Genomic DNA, 21340 nt, shown 5'->3' with positions numbered 1-21340 from the left:
ATGTCTTGCTCATTTGGTTCTCGAGGACCTACCTTGGTGCCCGACACTGGTGGGTAATTAATAAATGTTTGATGGCAGGATGGATTAGTTACGGCGAGAGTAGACAAAGGGACTGAACACTAGGTTTCTGCATGAGACATGTTCATGTCCACATGTCACCAACTGTGTTCATTTATGGATGCATGCTTGCACAGGTGAATGGGGCAACTGACAGAGATAAAGTTCCTGCCCTCACACAGCTAAGTCTCTCAATAGCAGAGACTAAGAGTCAACAAGGAAATGAGAGGGACCTACAGACTTAGACTTTCTATGTAGAAAATGTCTGGGTGGGGGCACATTCCAGAGGGCTGGGAGCTGCATTTAGATGGATGCGTAGGGAAAGCGTCACTGGGGACATGGGCTGGGCGGCTGTGTATACTGAACAGTCCACTGACAGAGAAGAAGTTTATTTCGAGTGCAGTCTCGGGACACATCTGCCCCAAGGCTTCGGGCCTACAGTGCCAGTACATGGTGCGAGAGACAAGTACTCACCTCACGTCTAGAGAACAACAAGAGAGGAAGTGAAAAGTCAGGGCCCCACAGCTTGCAAGGAGGTAAGGGTCTTCCCCCAGACCCCACCCTCTTAGCTTCCACCTTCCAAAGGAGCCACTGTAGGCGCCAGTGGGCCTTTAGGGGCCTCTGAAGATCCAAGCTGTCTAACGCCAGAGCTGAATCCTCCAGAGTGGAAGCTTTGGAAACAGACAGGAAAACGGGGTAGCTGCAGACAGTGAAAGGCTCTTCTCTTCCTAAGGCTTCCTTTCTTTAAAAACACAAAACATGTTTAGTGCTATGTGTGTGTATGTGTGAATCTGTGTGTGTCTGTTGTGTGTATGGCTGTTTCTGTGTGTGTGTGGAGGTCAGAGGGCAGCTTGGGGAAGTCAGTTCTTTCTTTCTACCATGTAGGTCCCAGGGTATCAAACTCGGATTGTCAAGCTTGACAGCAACTGTCTTTATTCACTGAGCCATTACACTAGCCTCAAGGTTTACTACTTCATCTAAAAATAGTAACAGAAGCACTGACCTGTCGGGCCTGGGGTCTAAATGTATGGAAGCTCTCAACTGTGCAGGGCACACAGCAAGCACTTCATACACATTGGCTCTTAGCAATTACTGCTTGTTCTGTAGAAAGGAAAGCTAAACCCTGACAGTTCTCTGTAATGACTGCTTCCTTGTCTAAGCCCCATTTGTTAAATGGCTCTGTTCTGCTCACCCCTACCCCCTCACCTCACCCCCCAACTCCCACTCCTGTAAAGGCAAGAGAAATATCTTCAACTTTGTTGGAGACTGAGTCTAGCATGATGCTAAGGAAAACGCTACCAGGGCTCTTGTGACTTCTTCATCCTTTCTGGATGCCTCCCACAATGGCTGTCTTAGCTGGCCAGTGAATGTGTTAACAAGGACCGTCCTGTAGCTGGATGGAGGAGAAGCTCTGGCCCAGCTGGGACTAGTTGGGGCCACTGATCCCTTGCAGACTGATAGTGGGTGATGAGTTAAACCCAGAGAAGAAAGCCAGACACCTCCATATCTCTTGCCTTCCTGGGACTGGGTGCAGCCTGGCAGCTGAGAGCAGGTTTGTGCCTCTCCAGAAGGATGAAAGTGCTGACCTTTGAGGACTGGGATGGCTCTCCCACGTCGTTTCCTCTGCTGGACATGCAGGAGAGTCTTGGGTTTGTAGCCAGAGCAAATACAGATCCCAATTATTTCAGGAATGAACATTTACCTCAGTTCCAAGTCCAGAATGTGTGTATTCTCTGATGGAGGGGTGTGTGTGTGTGTGTGTGTGTGTGTGTGTGTGTGTGTGTGTGTAAATGAACACACAAGTCTGCATACCTACATTTGTGCCGTTGGGAGAAGGCCAGCAATAGCACTGGTTTCACAATAGTGTTGGCTTCTGCTCTCCACCGCGGCTCTAGCAGATTGGTTAATTTTATGTATTCATGTTTTCGTGTCTGGCCTCAAATGGCAACATAAGCAGAATGGTGCCGAGGCAAGTGGTGTAACAGTGCTTAATTACAGGGACCTTTGTCCAACTGACATGCCGATAACTGGCCCCAAGGATGATTCAGCGGTAAACTTGCCGCGGTTCTAGAGAAAGCCCTATCTGGATGACGTCATGTCTCGCCACACCCACCGTTCCTGTTTGCCACTCCCCAGAGCCCCAGTCCCATCTGTGGAACTCAGAGTGCCATCTGCATTGTGACGAATATGCATTTTATTACTGAAATAGCATCCCCGTGTCCAACAGTGCCCCTCTAGCTCTTCGCATTTAATAGAGTCCTAGAAAAGAAAGAAATTCCAGCTCTGGGGAAAGACAGCAACACGTCCCAAGCTCTGTGTGCAGCCGCCTGTATCTGGGATGGACGTTTAATCTCTGTACCCCATGAATATGTATACTTTGAAGCAAAGTGGTTGGTTTAACTTAATCACTGGAATTGAGGTACTTGCTACAAAGAAAGCATTGCAGAGTATGAAGGGAAACGGGTGCGAACCTCACCATGCGTTTATCTGTGCGTGGCCCACACATGCTTTGGATTGCCCAGCCCCAGTTCACCAGTTTCTCCCCCTTTTTTTCCCCCAGCAATAAAACCAGACAAGAGTTTCTGAGAGGCAACCTTATCTTCAGATACTCGTTTCAGTTTTCCTTTCTAGGTCCAAAGAGAGACATTGTTTGTTTTATTTCAGTTATGCATTTTGAAGAGTAGTGGAAAGAGCTGGGGTCAGTTTAGAGCTGGTTAAAAAAAGAGATCTAAACTATTAATGTCACCTTTCTCTTCTGCCTCTTGGTGTTATGATGGAGGGAGCTCTTGCAATGGAGAAAAGGGCAGAGGTCTGGGTCCTTGCTGCTGCTGAGTAGCAGATAAACCAAAGCTAGCTAGTATTGCCCTGTCTCCAGACTTCTTGTCACATAAGTTAATACGTTATTTGTCGCTTAGCCTAGGTGGATCAAGGTTGCTGTTCTAGAAACGCTGAAAACGTCGTTACTATGTGATAATGTTTTCCAGGCTTTTTGGCCATAAATCAAGTTAGGAAATATGTTTACCCTTTGTGTAATTTAGAATGTGTGTTCGATACATCCCAAGGTGTTCTCAGCTCTTCTGTTTCATTCTTTAAAATTCAGGTCATGACCCACTAAAGTGATTTCAAAGCTCACTAATAGGTCATGACCCACATTTCAGAGAACATTAAGTGAAGGGGGAATACGCTGCAGTAACATGATAGGAAGTACGGCACAGTGTCAAGAAGACATGGTAATGAAGCGTCACACAGGAAGGAACTGTCATTTTGAGTTGGAAAGTATAGTTTTTAGCAGGGAAAGAATGTGGAGAGCTGGAGGTTCACAGAATGGTAAGAAGAATGGAGTGTTAGGGAACACCAGTGTGTTCCAGAAGCCATGCCAAAGTCTGCCCAATGCTAACACAATTCCCAGAAACATGGAGACTGACTGGGGCAACGAAATGGGAGAGGCCCTTAAAGAGGTCACCAGGAAGCATCGGTCTCAGGACATTTAAAATGACATTTAAAATGGCAGCGACTGTACACTGGTTAGCTCTGTACCTTATTGGAGGCTCACACTGGTAGGGCTTCAGGCTCAGCTGAGATGAGAAATGCTGTGCATGAGAGCAGTATCCTTCCTATCCCTCTGCCTTCGGCCACTGCACAGCCATTACAGTCTGGGGTCTCCACCCAGGAGTTGCTGTTGATGTTAAACACAGAGCTAGCTTTTCAAAAGAAATGTCCCCTGGCAGCTCACAGTGCTGAGCCTGTACATCCTCCACATGAAACCATCGAGGAGCAGGCAAGAGAGGCCACTTTTCAACAAGAAGAGGCCGTTAGTCCTGGACTGCTTGTTCTTCTTGCTCCTCATGCCTGCCTTCTAGAGAATTCACATCTTGTGAGGTCCAGACCCCACAGACAGGTGCTTGGTACCTCTAGTTTTAAAAATAAAATGGTGGAGGAGGAATTGAGATCTCTGGTTGAAACCAGTGTTTGCGCTATCTGTAGATTTTAATGCCAAATGTCCCTTTCCTTCCACGCTCTTTCCCTGAAAGCAAAAGTTGACTCTCATTTGTAACTTCCTTTCATCAGATGCACAGGAATTGGAAAACCAGAATAGCATTTTCCTGGGAGTCTGCCTATTGTAGATATTGAGTACCAATTCCCTTCAAATTCATGGTAGTTTTAAAGTTAGACTCATCAGCTTTTTAAACAGCATTCTTTTCCCAACAGTGGACAATCTCGGTGCTTTGGGCAAAGCAACATGTGGAGGTTTGAATAAAGAAGGCCTACATAAGTCCACAGGAAGTGGCACTATGAGGAGGCGTGGCCTTGTTGGAGTGGGTGTGGCCTTGTTGGAGGCCATGCAATACTAGGGGGGCAGGCTTTGAGGTCTTAGAAGCTCAAGCTAGGCCTAGTGGTTCAGTTCTCTTTCTGTTGCCTGTGGATCCGGATGTACAACTCCTAGCTCCTTCTTCAGCACCATGTCTGCCTGCACACCACCATGTTTCCCTCCATGATTCTAATGGACTAAACCTCTGAACCTGTAAGTCAGCCTCAATTAAATGTTTTCCTTTGTAGGAGTTGCCTTGGTCATGGTGTCTCTTCACAGCAATAGAAAAAGTAACTAATACACATTTTGCCTTTCTGCCTCACTGGCTTCACTTGGATGAAGACAGCCACTGACCTGGCTAGTTTTATATCAACCTGGCACAAGCTAGAATCATCTGAAAGGTGGGAAACGTCAATTGAGAAAATGACTTCATAAGATCCAGCTGTAGGGCATTCTCTTAATTAGTGGGAGAGCCCAGCTCATCGTGGATGGGATCATCCGTAGGCTAGTGGTCCTAGATTCTATAAGAAAGCCATGATGCATAAGCCAGTAATCAACACACCTCAGCTCCTGCCTCCAGGTTCCTGCCCGTTTGAGTTCCTGCCCCGACTTCCTTCAGTGATGGACTACAATGTGGAGTGTAAGGCAAATAAACCTTTTCAGCCCCAGCTTGCTTTTGGTTACATTTTGGACAGCCAAAGCATACACAAAGAGATGAGCTACCATTACAGCTAGAGGTCCCACCCTGGCAGTGCCAAGGCGTTGTTAGATCTCTTGGTGAGATGTCTCATGTACTAGTTGGACCTCGTATGCTGAGTAAAATCAGTGCGACACGTTCTTCAGAGCCTCGGGCACCGGGGGCTTGGCTGCAGGCTGAGAGTTCTGATCTAATCAGCGGCTTAATCTCTCGAAGGAGCCAATATATGATGGCCTTCTTTGGAAGTGAAGCATGGGGGTTGAGGCCTAGGGGACGTGGGTCATTAGGGTGTGTCCTTGGGGTTTGTATTGGTTAGTTTTGCTGTGGTCAAATATCTTGAGCAAACATAACTCAATGAAGGTTTATTTTGGTTTCTGGTTCCAGAGGGAGGGTGCATGTGGCTGGCTGGCTGGCATGGCAGCAGGAGCAAGAAGGTGAGTGTTCACATCTTTACCCAGATGTGCAAAGCAGAGACAACGTACTCAAAGTGGGGCGAAGCTGTACGCTCTCAGTCTACCCCACCAAATACTTCCTCCACCGGGCTCCCCTAACACTGACCAACTATTCAAATACCTGAGCCTACGGGGACATTGCTCACTCAAACCACTGCAAGGCTCTATCTCATCCTGGCCCTCCTTTTTCCCGTTTCCTGTCTACCTGGATGCCCCTCTACTTCAGAACCACCCCCTCTGCTGAAGTAGCTTATGCCAGGTTTGCTTGCTTCTGAGACAAGGACTCACAAGACCAAGCTGGCTTCGAACTCACGGTCTGCTTGTACCTCCCAAGTGCTGGGATTAAAACTGCGCATCACCATGTCTGGCTGTGTCAGATATTTGCTCATGTCCCAACACAGTAAGCATCTTCTCGATTTCTTGTTTGGAGGCATGCTGACCTTTTATGTCTAGGAACCTGAAATGTGGTGTCATCTCCTGTGTCCTTGCTCCTTTTTGATCATCGGACCCTTCCCAGGCCCCATTTGTCTGTTTCTACTATTCTCACTAGGAAGCCAAGCTCTCACTGCATCCCTATGCACAGCTGTGCATCCCTGTGCAATGCTGTGCACCACTGTGCAAAACTGTGCAAAGCTGTGCATCCCTGTGCACCACTGTGCATTAGTGTGCATCACTGTGTATTCTTGTGCACTGCTGTGCATCCCTGTGCACCTCTGTGTAGCCCTGTGCACTGCTGTGCACTGTTGTGCATCCCTGTGCACTGCTGTGCTCTGCTGTGCATAGCTGCTAGTCTTCCAGTGCTATCCTCACTTACCCACTCAGATGAACTTCCCAAAGCACAGCTCCTTTCCTTCCCCAGTGCCCATACACATCAAAGTCTACACTTCAACATGTCATTCAAGACTTTCAATACCAAACCTCAAACTATCATTCTGTTTTCTCCCACAATGTCGAATTCATGGCCCCAAGAGAAGAGCAGAGAAGCAGCTCCTGGTACTTAATCTCTCTCTCACTGCCCTGAAGCATTAATGTCAGCTGGAAGAGGAGGACGAGGAGGACGAGGAGGAGGAGGGGAGGAGGGGGAGGCAGAGGTGGGGAAGGGCTCGGAGTTTGCTTCAGTGTCTCACAGAGCTAAGCACCTGCTTGTATTCAGTAAATGCCAGCTGGATGGGCCAATGAGGATGTAATTCAGGTTCAGATGGAGCCTGTTCATGACATCAGTTCTCAACCTGTGGGTCATGACTCTTTGGGTGTCACATATCAGAAATTTCATTACGATTCGCAACAGTAGCAAAATTACAGTTATGAAGTAGCAATGAAAAGATTTTATGGTTGGGGCTCACCACACCTTGAGGAAGTATATTAAAGAGTTGCAGCAATTGGAAGGTTGAGATCTGCTGGTTTTATGAAGACCTAAGATAACCTTTACCGACTCTTTGCTAAATACCTCTTTAGGATGTACACAATGATTCACAGCTATGGAATCAGCTATGGGAAACCTAACAGCCAAAGTTGGAAGAAATGTAGAGTCGTTTTAAATGCTGTAAAACCAAGATGAGAGCTGGAAAGATGGCTCAGTGGTTAAGAGCGCTGACTGCTCTTCCAGAGGTCCTGAGTTCAAATCCCAGCAACCACATGGTGGCTCACGACCATCTGTAATGGGATCTGATGCCGTCTTCTGGTGTGTCTGAAGACAGAGACAGTGTACTCACATACGTGAAATAAATAAATCTTAAAAAAAAAACAAGGCCAAGATGAGCTCAACCTGCCCTGAGCATGAGTCCTCACCTCTGGTAAGGCGGGCTTGGAAGCTAGATTATTTTTTTTTCCAGATTTTGACTCTGACTTAGAGGTTCAGGATCTGGATAAACTAAAAACATGGAATCCATTCTCTGTTGCTTGGTCCTATGGAGTGTGTCTGTGTGTACATCCATGGTGTTTGTGTAATGTGTAGAGATCCAAGGACACCGGTGTCCATTGGTATCACTACCTTAGTCACTCCAGATGGGATCTTCACTGAGGCTGGAGCCAAGCAAGCGGCCAGCAAGTTCAATGACCCTCATTTCTGCAGCACACAACATTGAAGTCCTTCCGTATATGCCTGTAGCGCGCTCTCTCTCTCTAATAGGTCCCGGGGCTTCAAACCCAAGTCTTCACACTTTCGCATCAAGAGCTCTTACCACGGGGCCATCTTCCTAGTCCCTGGTTCTGTGTTCTGAGGCAGGACTCGTTATAATCTTTAGAAGAAAGGATTTTAATTATTTCATTATTGTGTGTATGAGTGCTTTGCTTGTAGGTATGTCTATGTGCCATGTATGAGCCTAGTGCCTGAGGAGACCAGAAGAGGTTATTGGATCCTCTAGAGCTGGCATTTCAGATGGTTGTGGGCTAACATACGGTGCTGACACTTGAACCTGAGTCCTCTGGAAGAGCAGCCAGCAATCCCCAACAATAGTGCAGGAAGTTGGGGGGCCATGTGAGGGTGGTGAAGGACATAGGCAGGTGGTGGGTGGTCTGTGCTGGAGAAGTATCCTGCCGACAAAGCTAATGCTGCCAATGGAGTACAAGGGAGGAGAGGACTCCTCTAAAAGTACATTCAGAGGTGTGTAAGTGAGAGAGAGAGAGAGAGAGAGAGAGAGAGAGAGAGAGAGAGAGAGAGAGACAGTCAGATCTGTTTAGAATTCTTAGTTGTTTTCAACCTGTGGGTTGCACGCAGACTTTTTGGGGGTCTAATAACCCTTTCACAGGGGTCATCTAAGACCATGACAAAGCACAGCTATTTACATTACGATCCATAACAGTAGCAAAAAAAATCACAGTTATGAAGTAGCAACAAAAATAATCTTAACGTCACAGCATGAGGAACTGCATTAAAGGGTCACAGTTTTAGGAAGGTTGAGAACTACAGGTTTAGAATGTCAAATATCTTCCTCAAATCCAGAAAACCACAATAAAGGAATCCATACTTTGTAGTCACTACAACTGCCACTAAGCCCCGCCCTCAGTTGTATATCCCAGGAAGGGATTGGCCAGGGAATCAAGAGAAAGCCACACACACTGTAACTATTGGCAGCCATGAGGTCAGAACAGAGTTTCTTCTCTGCCATGCAAGATTTTGGGACCCTGCAGCTAAAAGAAGGCAAAGTGTCATCTAGAAACCCCGTGGAAAAGTGCACTTCCAAGAATAATAGATTTCAGGAATCAAAAAAGAATTCTAGGGGAAAAGTTTTCCAGCTTTGTTAGACTAGAGGAGGACATGGCCTCTATGAAGGAGAAGACAATTACGAGAAAAAGAACAGGTTAAAACACCATGAGATCAGGATTTCAAAAACAGCTATTGTGTGGAAGGCAGAAACCCAAGGCCATGTGGTGGTTTGTGGTGGGAGCAAACTTAGCAGCAGGTCACAGAGCAGCTCCTACACAATCACGGGCGTTCCTGAGGAGGGACGATGGATCGCGGAGGCTGAGCTACAGCCAGACTCCATCCTTTATCTTCCACACCATCAAGACACTCTGCCTCAATGCTGTTGCTTAGTTCTTTAGTCTCTGGGTATGGAGCGGGATAAGGTAGAGCCGACTGCTCCCTTTGTGGTCCTTTCCACTTCCTCTCCCTAATTCCATTATAGCACCTATAACTTCCTACTGTTTACAGCTGTTACATATCTGCCTCTCAGCAAGAACTACAGCCCTAGAGCACAAGATGCTGACTTGCTCATGTCTGTAATCCCCAAATCCAGTACAGAAACCATTCCTTCAGTAATTGAGAAAAGAAAACATTGCCAGACTAGTTAACAGTAGAAGTTAGTTTGTTTGTTTTAAAATGCCTGTTTTCTGCCTCATGCCCAAAAGGTGTCTCCAGTGCAAAGTCCACTATTCCTACAGCAATGTGATTGTCTAATGTTTAGTTTTTCCTTTCCTTACTATAATCAAATAACCTGACAAAAGAAACAAGGGAGAAAGGGATTGTTTTAGCTCCCAGTTCAAAGTGCAGCCCATCCAGGGGAAAGTTAAAGCAGCAGGAGCTCGAGGCATCTGGTCACCTCACTCCACAATCAGGAAACAAAGAGAGGAATGCAAGCTTGCTAATGTTCAGCCTCTGTCGCCTTTTTACCACAGTCCAAGATCCAGCCAGGGAATGGTGCCGCTCATAGTGGGCAGGTCTGTATACCTCAATCAAAACAATCAAGATAGCTCAGCACCATCAAGACCAGAGATCTCAGATGATTCTGGAATTTTTTAAGTTGAAAATTAGCACTAGCTGTCATACCTGGTCCTCTCTTCCTTCTCTTTTGGGTGGAAGTAAAGGTACCAGCTGCCATGCCTGACAATCTGGTTTCATTTTGGAGACCTACATAATGGAGGAGAGAATCAACTCCCTGAAGTTATTCTGTTCTTACCTCCACATGTGTGCCCACACACACAGCCATACCCAATAAATAAGATGAACTATATAAAATATTTAAAATTTGTTATTTATGTGCATGTGCATGCACGTGAGTATGTGTACAGCTTATTGGTATGTGCTGTCTGCATTCGTGCACGCATGTGTGTGTCAACAGAGGACAGCCTGTGGAGTCTGTTCTCTCTGTCCACCTGCATATGGGTTCAGGGACTGAACTCAGTACCAGGAGCCATTCCTTATGGCTGAGCTATCTCACTGGCCTTTCTCTCCATGGCCTTATTGCCTTCGCATGTATGCCTTCAAAACCAAGGGTCTAATAGCTCATTGTAATGACTTTCCTCTCATTTCAGAAGTTGGTCAAGTTTAGTTGAACACAGAGAAGCATCAAGAAGACATTGTCACAGGTAGAAGAGAGATTGATAAGGCCACTCACTCTGCCAGGAGAGGGCCATGCCCACTTACTGCACTTGGCACCCTAAGACCTATAGTGAATGCTCCATAATGGAAGTTTGAGTGGATGACCACAAGCTCTTCTTGGGCAGAGAACAGGAGTCCTGTTAGCCCTTTCCAGCACCTCTGAGCTCCTGCCCATGTCTCTGATGGCTGTGACCCAGGAACTAGGACCATCCCTGTTCCCAGTAACACCAAGACCTCTGCCTCTACAGCGACCAGCATTTCTTCTGTATGTAGAGGTCCTAAGCTTGGGTCTTTTTGTTTGAACAGGATGGGTTTAAGCAGGAATCCATGGTAGTCTATGGACTGTACATGATCATGAGAGACTTGCTTTCTCTGGAGTTTTCCATAAGCCATGCTGTGAAACTAGAGAAAACTCCCTCCCTTTCGCTGTGAGGGGAGAAATCTGGTGGCCAGGGCTGCCAACCACTTGGTTTCTGCAAGAGCTTTACGTGTTTCTAACATCTTACCGCTTGTTTTAGCCACAGCAGTGGGGGCCTGTCAAGGACCCGTCTCCATCTGCCTGGCTGGCTAAATCTTAAACTGGGCCTTCCTCTACTTCAAGGTATGAGAGGGGATGGGCCTGACAGGAAACCCTGCTGTGCACAGCTTCCTGCCTCTGCAGTGACCAGAAATAGCCCGACCTGAGGTCAACATCATGGGAGCTGAGGAGATGTCCCTACCGAATTCAGAATCTCTTCTGCTTGTGGATGGCACAGTGACAGCTGTGTCATGGCTCACCTGTCCTCCCTCACCTGATGCAGCTTCAGGAGGTCAGTTCTGTTCTCAGCCCAGGGAGGCCTTTGCTCCTGTCAGACACACTGCCCCTCTTCTTGATAATAATTATCTTTGGGAAAAGGTCTCACTATGCTCTTCAGCCTGGCCTAGGGCGCCTGTCTGAGCTCAGGCCACCGTCCCCTGCTACCTGGCTGAGGAGCTGTAGACGCAGGCTTGCACTACCACACTGGCCTCACCCCTTAGAGCCAATCACTTTCTCTTACTGAAATGAAGTACACAGAATAATCGAGCACAAGGCATTCCTTCCTGTCATTCTACAGAAGAGACAAGGGCTGGCTTCCTTCAGGTGCTGTGCACTGTGGCTGGTCACTCTTGATGTTTCATTCTGAGTGGTAAAAGGGTTTTCCAGCTCCAGGATGATTAGAAGGACTTTACTGAGTTAACAGAAGCGAGGCTTTTCTGCGCATGCCTGAGGCATCACTGAGGCTGAACCAACGCTGGGAATGTTCACAAAATGGCTTCTGTGTTTCAGTTAGATTTCTTCTGGCAGAAAACAGCGGGAATTCAACACAAATTAAAACAATAGTGAAGGACATGACTGGTGGCTGACAATACCCGAGTGGTGACAGAATCGGGGAGGCTCTGGAAGCAAAGCCTTGAGGACTGACCGAGATCGGGTACTTCCGGTCAAGTGGTTCCAGTCGGTGACTGCTCCTCAGGGTGCTCCTGACTGAGGCCCAGTCCACGTGGCTGACTCTTCCACGAGAACTCTCCGGGCCCCAGGACACCGCATTTCGGTCAGGCCCCCCCAGGTGATTCCAGAGATGAAGGCTGAAGAGGGGTGGGCGGCATGGGAGTGCGCTCTCACATTCGAGTCCTTTCACTCTACCCAGCATTCCTCCGCGCCTCTCATCAGCACATCCTTTCCCTGTGCCCATCCGCAACCTCAGGCACTCTTTCTTCTCCGGCTCTCCAGGCATTCATGGTTCTGCCATCTTGGGTCCATTACAGACCGTTTATTCCCCAGAGGCCGAGGATCAAACCTGCTTACAGAGCCAGGAACTGTGACTCACCATTAGCATTTGGAATGGAGACAGCAGTTTCCCTCAGAGATCTAGCAGGGTAGAACTAGAGAAACCCACTGGCATTATCCGAGGAACTGAAGACCTTCCAAACTTGTTTGGCCGCTCACTGTCTCAGAGTTTCCCCATCTAAGATTTGATCTCTCACCTTCTACTCTTTTATTTTTAATCCTAGTCCTTCAGTCTCTGCTGGTGGTGGGGCCATCCGACAGGAATGTTTCTTACAGCCCAGGTGGAGCTGCAGATTCTCTCCAGTTTGCCTCCTTGTCATGCCCACAGAAAATCTTAACTCTTGACACTCAGGGATGATCCTTCCAATAATGCTGTCACCTCTAGGTGTGTACACATTTAGCCTGTCAGCACAGGGTGAAATCCTGTGTACACAATTAGCCTGTCAGCACAAAGTAAAATCCTGTTTACTTAGCCTGTCAGCACAAACCGAAATCCAAATTCCTGTTTCCTCCAACTTCTCTCATCTCCTTTACTTGGCTGTCTTTAGGTTGAAGAAATGAACCCTTCATTTTTTTTTTAAACAACAACAAAAAAGACAGCACTACCCAAGACCTCCTTGGTGGTGCTGGTCTGACCCTCCTTTGTAAACCCGATGTTAAGAACAACAAAACACACTTCCCAACTTTTCAGGTAATTCTTTCCCAGTCAGTAGCGAAGGAACATCTGAGGAGAGCACACATGGCAAGTACCACAGATGAATGGCTTAATGGCTGACATTAGCAGGTCCGTGTCCACAGCCCCAAGAAGCCCTATACACGGTCTGTTTCTATGGCCATTACGCACTTTTTTTTTTTCCTTTTCTGAATTTGACCGACTAGGTCTCACCAGGTCCTGGTTACACACTGAGCAGTTTTTTTCCAACCGGCTAAAGGCACTGTTGCAACGAGAAAGATGAATGTCAGGGGACTCGGCTACAGAGCAGCTTCTGGGAGGGGCTGGAAGGCCTTTGTCTGGACTTTACCTCTGGAGCGCTGAGTGATCTTTGGGTTTCTTAATAGACACCGTACAGGCCTCTTCCTGGTTTGTGTGCTCTTGCCGTGGTGAAGTGGAAAGGGCCCACAAAGAAGCATCTCCTGCTACTGGATGGAGCAGCATCCTTGGCCAGCGCAACCCCCCCAGGCGCAACTGTGAGGACCAGGGCTTATGGCTGTATGAAATTGTTTATCACCCTTCCCAGCTGCCACCATCTGCCCTCCCTGCCTGGCAGGAAGCTACCAGCCACAGCAATGGTCACTGCCGGGGTCGCATTCTCCACATGCATTACGTTTCTCATCTGACTCCTGTGTGAAGTCCCAGGATCCTCCATGGAGGTCTTTGAAGATGCTTTGTTTTCCCAGCTGTCCCCAAACCTTTGTTGGTTAATGCAACCTTGCACACAGCTTTCCCAAATTACCAAGGCCAAGCCTTCTTTCTACCCACAGCACCCTTCTGCAGACCCCAGTGCCATCGGCAATGCAAATCCCCACCCCCACCCCCTAACCAGCGTGTCTCACTGCTGTGTATTAAAAAACACTGTGTGCACTACCCTATGCCCATGAATGGCTCTGGAAAGGGGTCGCTGGGCACACACAGGACTAGTTGGCTCTATTCTGAATTTCGTATGAATAGGTTCACATGCTGTGCCTTTTCTGAGAGTGGCCACCTTTGATCAACTTTCTGCCCACAAGAGTCATCCATCCTGTGCACACCGGCACCGAGGCTCTTCCTTACGGAGTGGCTTTTCAGCTGCACACATTTGTGCACCTCTGTGCCCTTCCTGGTGGACATCTGCCTACTCCCAGGCTTTGGCTCTTGTCCCCTGCTCACTGCATGCATTGCTGTGCCAGTGTCTTTCACATGTGTACAGTCATTTCTCTTGCATGTTTTCCTAGGAGGACTGTTGCTGTGTCATACAAGTATGTGTAAACCGCCAGTTTTGCTTGAATACATGCTCAAGTGTGTGTTTAATCCTCATGACAGCATTGAGTGTTTGTCAATCAGTTCCCAGCTACTTTTGGAGCAGCATCTCTGAGCCAGGCCCTGTTTTAGGTAAGAAATACAGCAAAGACAAGACACATAATATTTCTTTGTAGGGTTATGTGGGTCCCTGTCTGTTCTGCCACATGGCACGACCACTGCAGGAGGGACTAGGGAGTTGTGCTTACTCCATGCTGTCACCGGGCAGGTGTCAGGCCATAGAGAAGCTGAGGGACAGACAGAGCTGGCTCGGGGGTCCACGGCCTGCAAGGAGGCCAGGTTGTCTGGTTCTCAGGCTCTCAGACACCCAGGTGCCAGAGGGAGCTGCTGAGGAGCTGAGAACCAAGTGGGGGCCCATGGGCTGGATCTAGCTGGTCCGGCAGGGAGAGAATCCTTGCTTGATGATGGTGGTGGCTGTGGCCACAGGCTTGGCTTGGCTTTGCAGCCATGGCTGCGAGTGCAGAGAGGCCTTCTATGTGTGTGGTGTGTGTGTGTGTGTGTGTTTGTGTGTGTGTGTGTGTGTGTGGTGTGGTGTGTTTGTGCATGTTTGTGTGTTTGGTGTGTATGGTGTATGTGCATGGGGTGTGTGTATTTGTGTGTGTGATATGTATGGTGTATGTATATGTATGTATGTGTATATGTATGTCTGGTATGTGTGCTGGAAGGCATGGAAGCGGTTTGTCTGTGTAGTGTGTGTGTGTGTGTGTGTGTGTGTGTGTGTGTATGTGTGTATGTATGTCTGTGTGGTGTATGCCTGTGTGTGTGCATGTGTATGTGTGAATGTGTGTATGTGGTATGTGTGCATGTGTGGTGTGTGTGTATGGTGTGTATTATGTATGTATGTCTGATGTCTTGGCATGTGTACACATGAGTGCACTCATGTTTGTGTGTGTATATATGTATGGTGTGTGTGTTGGTATATGTGAATGCAAGCACACAGTATGCCTGCAAAGGTAAGAGATTGACCTCTGGTGTTGGTTCCTGGCTTTGGCCTTGTTAGAAACAGGCCTCCAATAACCCAGGGCGGCTGGCCCGGGAGCTTCGGGGACTAATATTCTCTTAGTCTCCGCTCTTGTCGTGCGGGAGCACTGGGATGTCAGCCTCTGCTACCTGTGCGGCTTCACATGGGCTCTGGGGATCTGAACTCACATCCTCATACTCCGTGGCAAGGGCTTGGACTCCTGAGCCATCTCCCTGGACCATCATGGAGGAATTTTAAGTGGAGGTGAGAATCATGGATGAGCCAGGAATCGAGGACAGAGGCAAAATAAGGACCTCAAGCTGATACGCCAGCCTTGGCTCTCGCCATGAAGGTGTACTGCACTGAGAATACATCCTGGAGGCCGAGCTGACAAGCTATATACTGAGGGATCAACTACAAAGTGAATAAGAACAAGAGTCCAGTTTATAATGATCAGCCAGCCTGAGCCCCTACCTGAGCAAACGGCAGCAGCAGGCACTGAGACTACAAAGACTGAGCAAGAGAGGCTTGACGAGGAAAAACAATGGTGCTAGTTGCTAACCTGCAGTGCAAATGAATGCTCAAATGAGGACGTTCACGTGACTAAATGCCACTCTCCTCAGAGGAGAGAGCTAGACTGAAGACAGACCCTTGAGCCATCAGCCCGTATGCAGCTTTGAAAGCTGACCAGGATGACCTAGTGGGAGAAAGCAGGCCAAGAAGAGGATGGAGAAGTCGAGGAATAACCGAGAACTTGGAAGATCCATTTTACAGATGGAGGAACTGAGGTTCCAAGAAGCCAAGCAGATTATCCAAGGACGCGGTGTGACAAAGCTTGCCTTCCGCCAGGGTCTGTCTGTGAGGTGAGCAATGATAATCACACACACCACATAGGGCAGTGTGAGTACAAATCCACAGAGACAATGGCTGGCCAACATGGCAGCATGGTGTCACCAAGTTAAGAGGTTGCAGGCCTCGAGTGCAAGCTGAGGAGCTTCGTGTCTCCACAGCCAGGCTTGCTGGCTCCACCGTGACTGTACAGGCACGGGACTGAGGAGGACAGGCCTGTCCCAAAAAGGAACCCTTTTATGCTCGTTACCACGGCAACCTTTGGTCCAGGATAAATCTAGACTTGTCCTTATGCAAGTGAACTGTGATGTCTTTCTATTTTGTCTTTAGAGACAAGGTCTCCCTGTGTAGCCCTGTGTAGTGCTCACGCTGTAGCTCAGTGCTCACGCTGAGAGACAGAGCTGGTGCTTCCACATGAGCTCTTGGCACCTGCTGTCTAGGCTGGGCCGTCTGGGAACTCTCTGGCAATGCCTATGTAAGTAAGCCTGTTGGCGTTGGGAACCTCACAGCCATCAAAGTGTAGCTAATGGATGTTAGACTCACTAGCGCTAATTTCACACCCTTACCTGAGACTCCTGTGAGAGTTAGTGTTATCAGGTTCTGTGAATGATGAACCCAAAAAACTAAAAGATGGCCCAGCTGGTGAGGGCTCAGGGTGTGCTGAGATGGCCTAGTCAGTGAAAGGCTTGCTATGCAAACCTAGACTTGAGTTTGATCCCCACTGCCTGAGAAGTGGTAATTTCATATGTAATTTCAATTACAGTGCTGGGAAGAAGATGGAGGCAGGAGGATTGCTGGGACTTGCTGACCAACCTCACCAAGTTGGTGAGTTCAGGTCCCAGTGAGAGACCCTGTTTCAAAAAGAGTAGACAGCTCCTAACAAAGTACACCCAAGTTTGATCTATGCCCTCTACACACACACACACACACACACACACACACACACACACACATATACACAGACACACATGTACATATACACACACACAGAGATACACACATAGACACACAAACACATACACATACACACATACATATACATACACATACACACATACGCACACATACTCGGACACACACACACACACCCCTCAGTCACTTGGGTTCTACCCTCATGAGTTCTTCCAGGAAGAATTTAAACAGTGAAAATAAATCAGAATTATTAAAACTTCCCCAGGCCACATGCCTTGGCTTCACATTTTCTCCTCAGCCCTGTGATATCTTGACCTGAAAGCGCTAAGTCCTTCAGGCAGCCATGGGGTGGGAGCGGCAGGACACTCTTGTGCTGACCTACTTGCCTTTAGGAAGCAAGGTGGAACAGAGGGAGGCTATGCTCTCCCTACACCTGGATCTGACAGCCCAGCTTTTCAAAGCTTCCCAGTATGGAGCTTTTGATTAGGGCAGAGAGCGCAGGCCCAGGAGGCCCAGACCAGCAGCAAATGTGGGTTTGAAGTGTTATTCTTGGCTTGCTGGGCCAGTGTCCTCCGTGGTTCTCACTGCCTGGAGCGGACCTTTATAAAAGCTAACTCTCTCTGTGCCACACCGGAGCTTCTGTCTGACTAGATCGTGAGGTTCTGGAGTCTGAAGGAGGGAATTGGACCAGGCAACAAAAGGCCATCGAGAAGGAGCTGCAGAGCCGGCTCAGGTTGGCAATGAGCGTGGGGCTCCTTCATTACTGCGGCTGTGCTGGCAGCTACAGTCAGCCTCCTGAAGATGCTAACGAGCTCCGGGTCTGCGGCAGATGGTAGAAGGCTAGCTTTTGATTTCTCTTGTTCTACTGCTTTTTATTTCAAAAAAAAAAAAAAAAAAAAAAAAAAGAGCTAACCAAGACTCTCCTTTATTGTGCTTGATTTTAACAAAGCCACATGAATTTTAACCCTTTTTAATCTTCCCTTCCTCACACATCCAAGGAGCAAGAGCCTCTTAGAGCCCAGGAAGAAACTGCTCCCGTCATCTTTCCTCTCTGCTCCTTCTATTACTTTACCCCCACCCCACCCCCTTTAAGCACACAGAAATCTCAATTTTTCTGAGCCTAGAGGGCTGATTGAGGACCCGGTAGGTGTGGATTTCATTTTCTTCCTGTCTCAGACAGGAAGACGTTGTTTTGCTTTGGTTAATTTTACACTCCCTTAAGACAGATGCACCTCCCTGACACGATCACACCCACATGTGAACTGCCCTGACACACACTACTCACATGTGAACTTTCCTGACACAATCACACTCACATGTGAACTGCCCTGACACAATCACACTCACATGTGAACTGCCCTGACACATACCACACTCACATGTGAACTGCCCTACACACACCACACACACATGTGAACAGCCTTCACACACACACACACACACACACACACACACTGCCCTGACACCACACACTACACTCAGAGGTGCACTGCTCTGACACACACCATACTCACATGTGAACTCATGAAGTGAATAGCTGCAGCTTGTCAAATCCCTTCCACACATGGGCGCCCTGCTGAGCAGCACCCTGACATTAACATTGGTGCTGCTGGCAGCCCATTTCATAACCCAGTACCATTCCTAAGCCACAGGGAGCTGTGAGGCAGTATAGTCCTCTTGTCCTGATGCATGGGTTGGAGTTTCCAGGACTTCAGACATTGTCCTAATTTCAGATTCTCGTCTGGGGTGAGATGTTGAGAGGCTCACTGGACAGAGACTTGAGCCAGCTAAGGAGTTGCTGTTCTGCACTAGAGATGGAGGAGAGAATGAACATTTACATTCTGCTTAGAAAACTGCCTGGAGACGCCATGGCTTAAACCAGAAGCCATTGCTGCTGCTCTCAGGTCTGTGAGCCAGGGCTTTGGGTGGTGTTCATCCAGACAGTGAGGGTCAGGATGGCTCCATGTGAGATGGCCAGATCTCAGATACCTCAGCTGCTCCCATTACCCACTGCCTCTGCCGAGGTCAAACACGGAAACTGCATCTTTCTGTCAAAGGCTAGCCTAAATTCAAGGGAAGTGGAACAGATTTTCTTTGTAAGACTTACGGCCTTGTATGTAAACATCTTTGTCAATCTGCCCTGTATGCACAGTGTCTTGGTACTGACAGATGGCCACATGATGGGCTGATGTTACAGAAAATCCCACCATGGCCACTTGGCTGGACGGGAAAAGATTTCCCTAGAAATCACATTTCCCTCATTCTCTCGTCCCTACTGATAACAGGAGAAGGTATTTGTTAGAGGTGCACTGGCACCATTTGTCTGTTCCTTCAGATGGTGACAGTCTAGTGGTTCTCTGACCAACTGATCCTCGCACAGGTGGAACACACTTCCTTGACCCAAGCGATCTGCACATACTGCACATGCCAAGACAAACTGTGGGTAAATGGAACGGGCAGGGGGTGCCTATCCTTAGAGCCCTCGGAGGCCATGTGCCACTGCAGTGATTGCCAAGCGAGGAAGGCAAAACTGACCTCATCTGCCAAGAACAATCAGCTCTGTGTGCCTCTAACAACGACAGAGCCAGTCAGTGCCTCAGCAGAAAAACCCAGCGAGAACTGGAAGGAGATGGGGCCTTAACTAGCAGGACATGTTCAATCATCTCATACAACACACACAAGGTTAAACACAGGAACATGTGCTGCTGTCCTACTTAGGGTGTCTGTTGCTGTGAGGAGACATCAAGACCAAAAAGCAACTTGGGGAGTGTGGTTTGATAGGAATGGTTCCCATAGACACAGCTGTTTGAATGCTTGGTCATAGGGAGTGGCACAATTAGGAGGTGTGGCTTTGTTGGAGTGGGTGTGGCCTTTTTGGAGGAAGTATGTCACTGGAGGGGCGGGCTTTGAGGTCTCCTGTGCTCAAGCTACACCCAGTATGGTACACAGTTTCCATCTGTTGCCTTTGGATCAAGATGTCGAACTCTCAGCTCCTTCTCCAGAACCATGTCTGCCTGGATGCTGTCATGCTTCCCGCCATGATGATAATGGACTAAACCTCTGAACTGTAAGCCAGCCCAATTAAATGTCTTCCTTTATACGAGTTGCTATGGTCACGGTGTCTCTTCACAGTGATACAACCCAAACTAAGACTAGGAGGAAAGGGTTTTTTTGGCATATGCTTACAAATCACTGTTCACCATGGAAGGAAGTCAAGGCAGGAACTTACACAGGATAGGAATCTGGAGGCAGGAGCTGATGCAGAGGCCATGGAGCGTGATGCTTACTGGCTTACTCAGTCTGATTTCTTATAGAACCCAGGACCATCAGCCCAGGGATGGCATCCCCATCCCCCATCAATTACTAATTAAGAAAATGCCCTACAGACAAATCTCATGGAGACATTTTTCAATCAAGGTTTTCTCTTTTAGATGACTCTAGCTTGCTTAAAGTTGGCCTAAAGCTATCCAGCACACGTGGGATGTAAAAACACACTAGACCATGACCAGATGAAGAGTAATTGCAGCCTAAGGATTGCTAGGACCAGGGGCATCCTAAGAGATCACATTCAATCCAAGCCATGAGAAGACTGAGGCCCAGAGAAGTACCTATTCTATAGCCTCCTGCTGTCTTATATTGATAACAAAGACTGAATGAGTGTCAGTTAGGCTGCCTGTCAGCCATTTTGCTTGGTGATGAGAATTCAAGGTGCAATAGAACATAGTCTTTGCTCTCAAAGCCTACTGTCAAGGCAGGGTATGGAAGGTCCTGTGGAACAAGCAACACCACAGAACTGCAGGATCCAAATGTGCTCAGGAAACCTGGCTGGGGTGGGGGTAGGGCAAGGACAGGAGCCCCAGACATCAGCATCCAGTTCCTTGAGTGATATCTATGTATCCTATTCACAAGCTTACCTTAAAAACATCTTGTCTACTGAGCTATCCATCATAGCCTGTGCGGCAGGGGGTGTTCAGGGAGTCTCAGGGAGGGCATGTGGCCTTCCTACAGTACCAAGGGAGGTAATAAGCCTTAACCCACAGCCTCTGGTTTCTAATGTCTTCTCTGGATGGGATCTCAGGAGAGTGGAGCAAAGGAGGAACCCAACATACCTGGCTGGGTAGTTCACAGGAGTGGTTAAAGCGGGCGTTTAGATTTGAGAAGAGCCCCAAGATAAAACAGCACAAACATGGCCTCAAGCTGGCTATGTTTTTGATGAATAACAAGTGCATACCCTCCAAGGGGAGTCAGCCACTGACCTGGGGCTTACTGCACTGTCGTGTGTGTCCTCACCACAGTCCTATAAGATAGCCATGATAGCAACTCCATTTTACAGAAGGACAAAGGAGATCCAGAGCATAAATCCATCGCCCAGTGTCACACAATCACCCAAAGGGAAGATTCAGAGTTGGTGGTCTGTCAGGCCTTCGTCCATGTTGGCCATATTTGCCATTGAGCTGCAC

The 21340-nt window shown here is 48.1% G+C and overlaps 1 long non-coding RNA gene across 14 annotated transcripts in view; it reads right to left on the bottom strand.

The window, feature by feature from the left end:
• LOC100910524 (uncharacterized) overlaps positions 1-21340 on the bottom strand; it is a 60467-nt gene that overhangs the window by 33844 nt on the left and 5283 nt on the right. For 4 of the 14 annotated variants that reach the window (XR_010053768.1, XR_010053763.1, XR_010053762.1 and 1 more), the window contains one exon: positions 1-21340. This exon is cut by the window's left edge. This is a non-coding gene — a long non-coding RNA (uncharacterized LOC100910524). The other 10 variants (XR_010053769.1, XR_010053766.1, XR_010053765.1 and 7 more) reach the window with 7 other exon arrangements.

The sequence above is a fragment of the Rattus norvegicus genome, chromosome 7 (genome assembly GCF_036323735.1).
Source record: "Rattus norvegicus strain BN/NHsdMcwi chromosome 7, GRCr8, whole genome shotgun sequence".
Taxonomy (NCBI): Eukaryota; Metazoa; Chordata; class Mammalia; order Rodentia; family Muridae; genus Rattus; species Rattus norvegicus.
Note: the sequence above shows the minus strand (reverse complement) of the source record. Positions and strands in the feature narration are given on the sequence as shown.